Consider the following 8,410-nt stretch of genomic DNA (forward strand, 5'->3'; position numbering starts at 1 on the left):
AAATAAAGAGACAGACTGCTGTAAAACTCTTTGTAGAGTTAACAAAGTCCTATACTAATAAATAACTTAGACAGAAACCCTTTGTATGTGATCATTACAAGCTAGAAAATCAAAATTAACTTTCATAATGAGGCATCAATCTAGACTATAGTTATAACTGTGATACAGTATGGTAACGAGAGTGAGTGTTTTAATGAAGTGCCTCATACGCCTGATCGAGGTCATAATTATGACATAATAACTAAAAATGATTCATAGAAACCAAAATATTCATGCTCATTCCTCATTTTTCATCAGTGTTTTCCCAGTAGACATGGGCTCTCACAAAGTCTAAACTAAACTGCATTAAACTGAACCAAACAACAACGCTGTGCTAAAGTAAACGAAGCGAAACTGAACCTAAACTAAACCAAAGTAGCTTCAGTTTCACAGTGGACTCAGAGTGAGTGAGTGTCATCGTTTGCGATTGCTCTGTGCGCTGAATCGTCCTTCAGCTTTGGGCCTTCATGGCACACATACATTCAGAGTGGGCGGCCATTAGTCTCGTTCCAGTTTAACGCCCCCACAATGCAGCTCTGTAAGCAGCAGGTTCCTTCCTTCGCCTCTGTTCACCTGGAGTCTCCTGGTTTCACCGCAGAACCTGAACCTGAATCTGGCAAAGGCAGAGAGGTTTGTTTCAAAATACCTCAGTCTCCATATTAAGAGGTAAATAAAATTCAAGATGATGTCCTTGTTCAAATGAACACAATGACACACATTCAGACATTTGGAATATCTGTATTTTCCATTCTTCAAGCCAAATTTCCACTGCAGGACAGTAGCTTTAAAGTTTTAGACTGCTCAACTTCTGGTTGGAAAGCTTTTCACACCCGATGATGAGATATTCATATTTGAGACACTACTGTTCTTCCAAGCTTGTGGCAACAGTTTGAGGAAAGTCTCTTCTTCAGGTCCAACATCTGGTGGAAAGTTTGAAACCAGACGAGTGGAGTGAGAGCAGCACATCGATGATCACGCTGTCACATATGACTGGAATGTTCACCTTTGGTATTGTGGTGTACAGTGTTTCAGCGCTATGGGTTAGCGCAGGTTAAAGTCGGAGTTAAAATAAGGCGGGGGCTTCTCAGACAGAAAGAACCACCACCCAGCTCCTCCCACACTCTTTGCTGCCGGACTTCCAGTAATATCAGATACATTTGCCAGCTGCGCACACACTTTCATGCACATACCCTCTTGACCCTGTAACCCAGTAGGCAAATTATGTTCAGCCACCAGTTGTCAGATGCAGCAAATGTCTGACAGATTCGAATAAAGGCCTGGTCACACCAGCATTTAAAAGAGCAAAATGTTGCTACTAACTCGTCATCGCCTCAGTTAGTACATTCACTCATAGGGTCAAAGAGGATCTGGGATTTTCAATCGTTGATGATTACATTACATTTACTCTTTTAGTTGATGCTTTAATCCAAATGGACTTAAATTGCTATATATGTCAGAGGTCGCACACCTCTGGAGCAACAAGGAGTTAAATACATTGGTGGATGTTTCACAGTGGGAATTGAGCCCAGGTCTCTCACACCAAAGGCATGTGTCTTATCCACTGTACCATCGCCACCCCTGTAGCAAACCGTCTTGACTGTGCGGAACTTTAAGGGGACAGAGAGCCAGAGTCCAAAATAGAGGAAGTTATCATAGCTCATTAGCTGTGTTGAGCTTGACCCTTAACCCAAGCCGCTCTAGTGGAGCTGCTCAGAGGCCAGCAAGTCAGACTGTGCTTGTACTGGGCAGATTCTCCACTCATAGATTCTCTGTTTTTGACTGTATATAGTGTGTTTGTATTTTACTTCATTCCAATGTTTACTGATTCTAATTTATTGTTTTTGTTGATTACTAAATTTACTTTTGTTGTATTTTGTTGTTTGTTTTTGTTTTGCTGTTGTGAAAATAACATTTTGTCTTCTGGCAGTTTAGAGGTCGAATAAGGTCGTCAAAAGCAGACTAACCTGGAGAAAAACCTGGTTTGAAGAAGAGCCGATGGCACACAAGTTGGTATCATCAGCATAAAAACAGACGATGCTCAGTTGAAAACATTTCTGCACAGCAGCTGGATTGACACGGATCGTTGCCCACTAGTTATCGGAGGACTTGATTGGAGCCGTCATTTTGAGTAATGTGTTTTATAGCGTCTGTTTCACCTGAAGTGGACTACTTATTGCAGTAGTCAGAGGAACAGCACCGAGCCACAGGGACAGGTATGTGGATGACACATGGGTCAAAATTAAAAGCCAGGAAGTGCAAGCCTTCACAGAACACATCAACTCTGTGGACATTAACATCAAGTTCACACGAGAAGATGTCCACAACAACAGTTTGGCCTTCCTTTGCTGTGCTGTTCACATTGAAGAGGATAGGAGCCTGCAGATTGGGGTTTACAGGAAACCCACACAGACGTAACAATACCTACTTTTTGACTCCCACCACCCACTGGAGCACAAGCCAGGGGTCATCAGAACCCTGCACCACAGAGCAGACCACATACCAAAAAGTGCAAAAGCCAGAGAGAAGAAACAGAACCACCTGAAGGGGGCACTTACAGCCTGGGGATACCCTAAATGGACCTTTGTGAATGACAGATGCTGGTACACCCCAAAGACCGCACACCCAAACACAAGAAAAGCAATCTAGTGTTTGCAAGGTGCAGTGAGGAATGCACAGACCTGTACTTTGCGGAAACTAAAGCTCTACAGGAACACTCAACACAGTTTTCAAGAAGGCTACCAACAATCTGGATGAGTTAACAGAGGCTGTGACGTCCTACATCAGCTTCTGTGAGGACACATGTATACCAACACGCACCAGGGTGAGTTATAACAATGACAAACCCTGGTTCACAGCTCAGCTTAGACAGCTGAGGCTGGCAAAGGAGGAGGCGTTTAGGAGTGGTGACAGGTCCGGGTGAAGGCCGTTAAAGTACAGGTTTAGCAGGGAGGTGCGAGAAGCTTAACGACTGTACTCAGAGAGACTAAAGAACGAGTTCTCTGCAAACGACACCACTTCTGTCTGGAGGGGGTTCAGACAGATCACAAACCATAAACCCAAAGTCCCAAACGATTCTCGCCTGGCAAATGAGCTGAACCAGTTCTATTGCCGCTTTGAGAGTCAATCGGACACCATCCCCCGTGACTCCTCCGCTCAGCTTCAGCCTTGGTCCACCACTTCTTCCCCTCCCTCCTCAGAGCTGGCCAGCTCCACCCCCTCCCCTCCTCTCTCCATCACAGAGAGGGAAGTCAACGGTCTTTTCAGGAGGCAGAAACCCCGCAAAGCAGCTGGGCCGGACTCTGTCTCCCCATCCACCCTGAAGCACTGTGCTGATCAGCTGTCTCCGGTGTTCACAGACATTTTTAACACCTCACTGGAGACATGCCATGTGTCAGCCTGCTTCAAAACCTCCACTATCGTCCCTGTATCCAAAAAACCAAGGACCACTGGATTAAACGACTACAGACCCGTCGCCCTGACCTCTGTGGTTATGAAGTCCTTTGAACACCTTGTGTTGTCCCACCTAAAATCCATTACAGACCCACTCCTGGACCCCCTGCAGTTTGCCTACAGGCTCAAGGCTGCGTTCTTTCCCCCCTTCTCTTCTCCCTGTACACCAAAACCTGCACCTCTAGTCACCAGTCTGTCAAGCTCCTGAAGTTTGCGGATGACACCACCCTCATTGGGCTCATCTCAGGTGGGGATGAGTCCGCCTACAGGTGGGAGATCGACCATCTGGGGACCTGGTGCAGCCAGAACAGTCTGGAGCTCAACGCTCTGAAGACAGTGGAGATGGTCGTGGACTTCAGGAAGAGCCCAGCCCCACCCTCCCCCATCATCCCGTGTGACTCCCCAGTCACCACTGTGGACTCCTTCCGCTTCCTGGGCACCATCATCTCCCAGGACCTCAGGTGGGAGCTGAACATCACCTCCCTCACCAAGAAGGCCCAGCAGAGGATGAACTTCCTGCAGCAGCTGAAGAAGTTCAGCCTGCCAAAGACAACGATGGTGCACTTCTACACCGCCATCACTGAGTCCATCCTCACCTCCTCCATCACCATCTGGTACGCTGCTGCCACTGCCAGGGACAAGGGCAGGCTGCAGCGTATCATTCGCACTGCAGAGAAGCTGATTGGCTGCAATCTTCCTTCTCTTCTGGACCTGTACGCCTACTGGACTCGGAGGCGAGCAGGAAAGATTGCAGCGGACTCCTCCCACACTGGACACAAACTGTTTCAGACTCTCCCCTCTGGCAGGAGGCTGATGTTCATCAGGACCAAAACCTCTCGCCACAAAAACAGTTTATTCCCGTCTGCAAGTAGCCTCATTAACAAGGCCCGGGTCCCCCACTGACACTCCCCCCTTACAAATGATACAAATGTCTCTGCACATGTAAATACTGTTTCATCTCCTGTCTTGCACAGACCTGGCACGTCGCACATATTTGTTGTTGATTGTTGATCTTTGTTGTTGTATATTTTTATGTTGTCAGTTTATATATTTATATGTACACAATATTCTCTTCCGTTGCGTTACTTCTGCACAGCACAGACCCAGAATAATGCACATGTATATATCTGTAACGTTGTTCTTCCATTCCATATTTATTATATTTCTACATTTATTTATGTTGACTGTATGTTTGTCTACGTGTAGCACCTTATCACCACAGCAAATTCCTCGTATGTGTAAAACACTACTTGGCAATAAAGCTCCTCCTGATTCTGATTCTGAAGAGAAAAATGTCTTCTAGTATCTTCAACCAAGTCCATTTGCCCCGATTTTAACCGTCTATGACCTGCATGACTGAGAACCTTCACAGACATCTTAACAGCAGTATCCAAGGGGCGGTACTGTGGGACACCATTGTGTCCCTGAGCAAGACCTCTGACACGTATAGCAATTGTAAGTCGCTTTGGATAAAAGCATTGCTTAAAGGAAATGAAATATAATCCACCTATCAGCCACCATGATAGAGGCCTTGTTTTGTCACAAAGTGTGTCTGCCGGGTTTTGTCCCAAAATCCAAACGCTGTAGACTGCTTACAAGCGTTCACCAGCGTTCAGCGTGAAATGGTGGTGAAATAAGAACAGTCAGACGTGTGAACGCTGCAGATACTCCTGTAAGGAGAGATGATGTGGGCGGCGCGGTGGTACAGTGGTTAGCGCCGTCATGGCTACATGAATGTTGTTGTATCACTGTTTTGATTCTTCCTGATGCTTTGTACTGGTTTGCTGACGCCATACTGCGTTTGAATTTCATAAGCTGTCACACGTGGCCAGATGACTGCACGTGAAAATCATGTGCTGTCCTTTAAATGAAACGCACTTCCATCTGTGTCCACTGGGCGACAGCAGAGGATAAACTGAGGTCTCACTCATTTCATGTTCGCTCCAGTCTGTGTTTTTTCATGTGAAGAAGGTAATGTCTATGTTGTAAAGCGCTTTGAGCTGCGCTTCTTTGTATGCAAATAAAGTTTAGTGTTATTATAAGAAGAAGACATGTCACAGAGATATGACACAGAATAGTTTCCTGTCTCTCTCCGTCTTTTCATTTCAGTTCATTGAAGCTTTATCTGCATGACGTTTTGATCAGAAAACATGCTGTCGAGGCAGAGTATGAGCATATTCCAACTGTTTTATCCCTTTTCCTCATACTTGATATGTCTTTCCTCGTCATTTGTACCATTGTAACCAGGTAAAGTATATTTATACCCTGTATTAATTTAACTATATACAGTATACCATGCATCTGTTGCACAAAAATGTCCTTTGAGAAGAATAAAGTGAAAAAGTTTTTCTTATGTCTTCTTATTTTATCCGTTATAGTTAATAATATTGATAATAATGATAGTTAAGTGTTGAATGTTTTGTGCTTCTTCAGTAGTTATACTGGTAAACATCTGTTAATAGCCCGGCCTTTATTTGCTTTGCTGAACTCTCGCAGCCATGTATTTGGGACGGGCGTCTCTATCAACCCATTCTCATCTTAACTCCAATATGGACGCTTGGTCAGACCCCTTGGCGTTGCTTTTCAACGCCCTGGGTAGTCGTTATTGCACGTGTAGGGCTCTGCAGTCAAGTTAGCAAGAATCAATGTGCAACATCTAGTTACACTTTCAAAATACAACTAGTGGTTAATCTTATAAAAGCGTGCAGTTTGGTTTGGCTCAAAATAACTTGCGTGATTTAATTGAAAACTATCACTGTTGACTTTTTCTTTCACACAGGAAACAAACACCAGTCTCCTGGATGGAAATCTGGTTTCTGACCCACCCCTCCACCAAAACCACCTCCTTACTCACTCTTTTCTGTTCTTTATAATAGGTCTACCTTCAGCGTTGAGCAGTGACGCTAAACGGCGCCATGTGTATTGGTACCAGACGCCGAAAGACGTGACAAAGCGTAGGTCGATGACGTTCTGGGAATGAGAACGGATAGCATATCAATTACAAATCATTCATTTGATTTAGCTCGGAGAGACAGCCCATCCAGGCCAATGCCGAGCTCATAAAATGAACCGAAAGATTGAATTGTGGAGAATCTAACTGATCCAACGATACGAAGCATGTCCATACTGACAAGTTTGAACGTATAAATTTATATGTGCAGTTTAAGCAGCTTAGAACTGCCTAACCGCCAGCAGGGGGCGACTCCAGCGGCTGCAGAAAGAAGTGCGATTGTATAGAAGTCTGTGAGAAAATGTTTCTACTTGTCAGCTGATTTATTCCCTCAGTAAACACTTTCCTGATGAGTTTATGGTCTCAGTCGCTAGTTTCAAGTCTTCTTCAACACAGCATGATGTTCATTTAGTAAATTATGGTCCCATTTAGAGGAACAGAGACCAGGAAGCAGGGGAGGCTTTAGTTATTATGTTAGCCTCCTGTCCAAATATGGTCACGTCTGGTTCCAAAAAAACAAGATGGTGACAGTCAAAATGCCAAATTTGAGGGGGGGGGGGGCGTCCACTTCTTTTATGTAGGAAAGTGTAGCCGCACCAGGCCAGTTAAAGGGACAGGTGTCTAATTGGGACTAACATTTAAGTTTTACAGTATGTTCTATGTATGAGGTCTACAGTAAATTACATCTTACGTCATCCTGTCTAAACACAGCAGGAAGACGACGGATCAAACATTCAGAGCGGACAGAGAGACGGTGGATGGAGAAGAGAGTGAGCACAGGAAAGAGAGGAAGGGAAATATAATCAAGGGAGAAAATATGTACAAAGATGAAAAGAAAGGAGGAAGCAAAGGGGCTGTTAAACTTTCACTTCCAGCCTCTCGTTTCCTATCTAAGAGGAAAAAGACTAAAAGAAGCGTCGTTTTCTGCAGTGTGCAGCTTAGAGTTTATTATAAATACAGAATATATTGTGTGTCCAGAGCTGGCAGAGAGTAAATCAGTCATTCACACAGGTGTGTGTTGTTCATTCATTACGGTCACTGTTGTTAAAGGCAAATGTTACGTTTGCTGAAAAGAACATTATGACTTCTACAGTGACGCAACCTTTTGATCCAAAAAGGAAAATAAAACCGTCAGTGTCCAGTCAGTGTTTTTAGAACACAAACATTCAGCCGAAAGAGAGAATCACAAACCAAAAGGTGGAACTGTAGTCTAACTAAGACAAAGAAAAAAATAATAATAATCTGAAATTTCGAGAATTAAGTCAAAAGTTTATTAAAAACTTGTAATATTTGGAGAATAATGTCGCAGTAGAACAGGCTGCTGGGAGTCATATGAGCTTGTTTTAGTGTTTCCTGCAGTCTCCAGTTATTTAGACTTGTAGAAAGTTTGGACTGCACTTTGCTGAAGTTCACATTTATTTGGTCTGTCAGACGGTCTGAAGGAGAAACTGCCAGGCTGCTGCACAGCAGAGTACAGGGCAGATGGACTTTTTATTTGAAATATTCTGACTCTTTTCTGCACCTGTCAGAGAAGACAGATCTGTGGGAGAGAACATGAGCAGAAAAGCTGCTGAATCTCTATTAGAGTCCAGGAGTTTGTAACTGAATTCAAATGAAAAGGAGCCCATTAGAAGAGGTTTCCTCCCCAAACAGAGACACAAAGAGGAGGGAAGACTGAATCATGACGCAGCAGAGATGATGAGAAACAGATCTGAGAGCAGCGCTGACTTACATTCTGTTAGAGGGTTACAGTTTGAATTAACCTGCCACTGACTTCAGCTACATGAATAAAAACATTTCCACAATAAAGTGGTTCAGAAAAATCCAGAGCAGTGTTTAAGGCTCCCAGAGCCCCGCCCTCTTTGTGGCCTGTTTAGGACTCGAAAATCAGGGGATTCAGGTTCACAGCTGCCGGTTGGTATTCATGACTGTCATCTCGCAGCTGCCTCGGGATTAACTGTGACCTGATTG

Source organism: Micropterus dolomieu, linkage group LG23 (genome assembly GCF_021292245.1).
Source record: "Micropterus dolomieu isolate WLL.071019.BEF.003 ecotype Adirondacks linkage group LG23, ASM2129224v1, whole genome shotgun sequence".
Taxonomy (NCBI): domain Eukaryota; kingdom Metazoa; phylum Chordata; class Actinopteri; order Centrarchiformes; family Centrarchidae; genus Micropterus; species Micropterus dolomieu.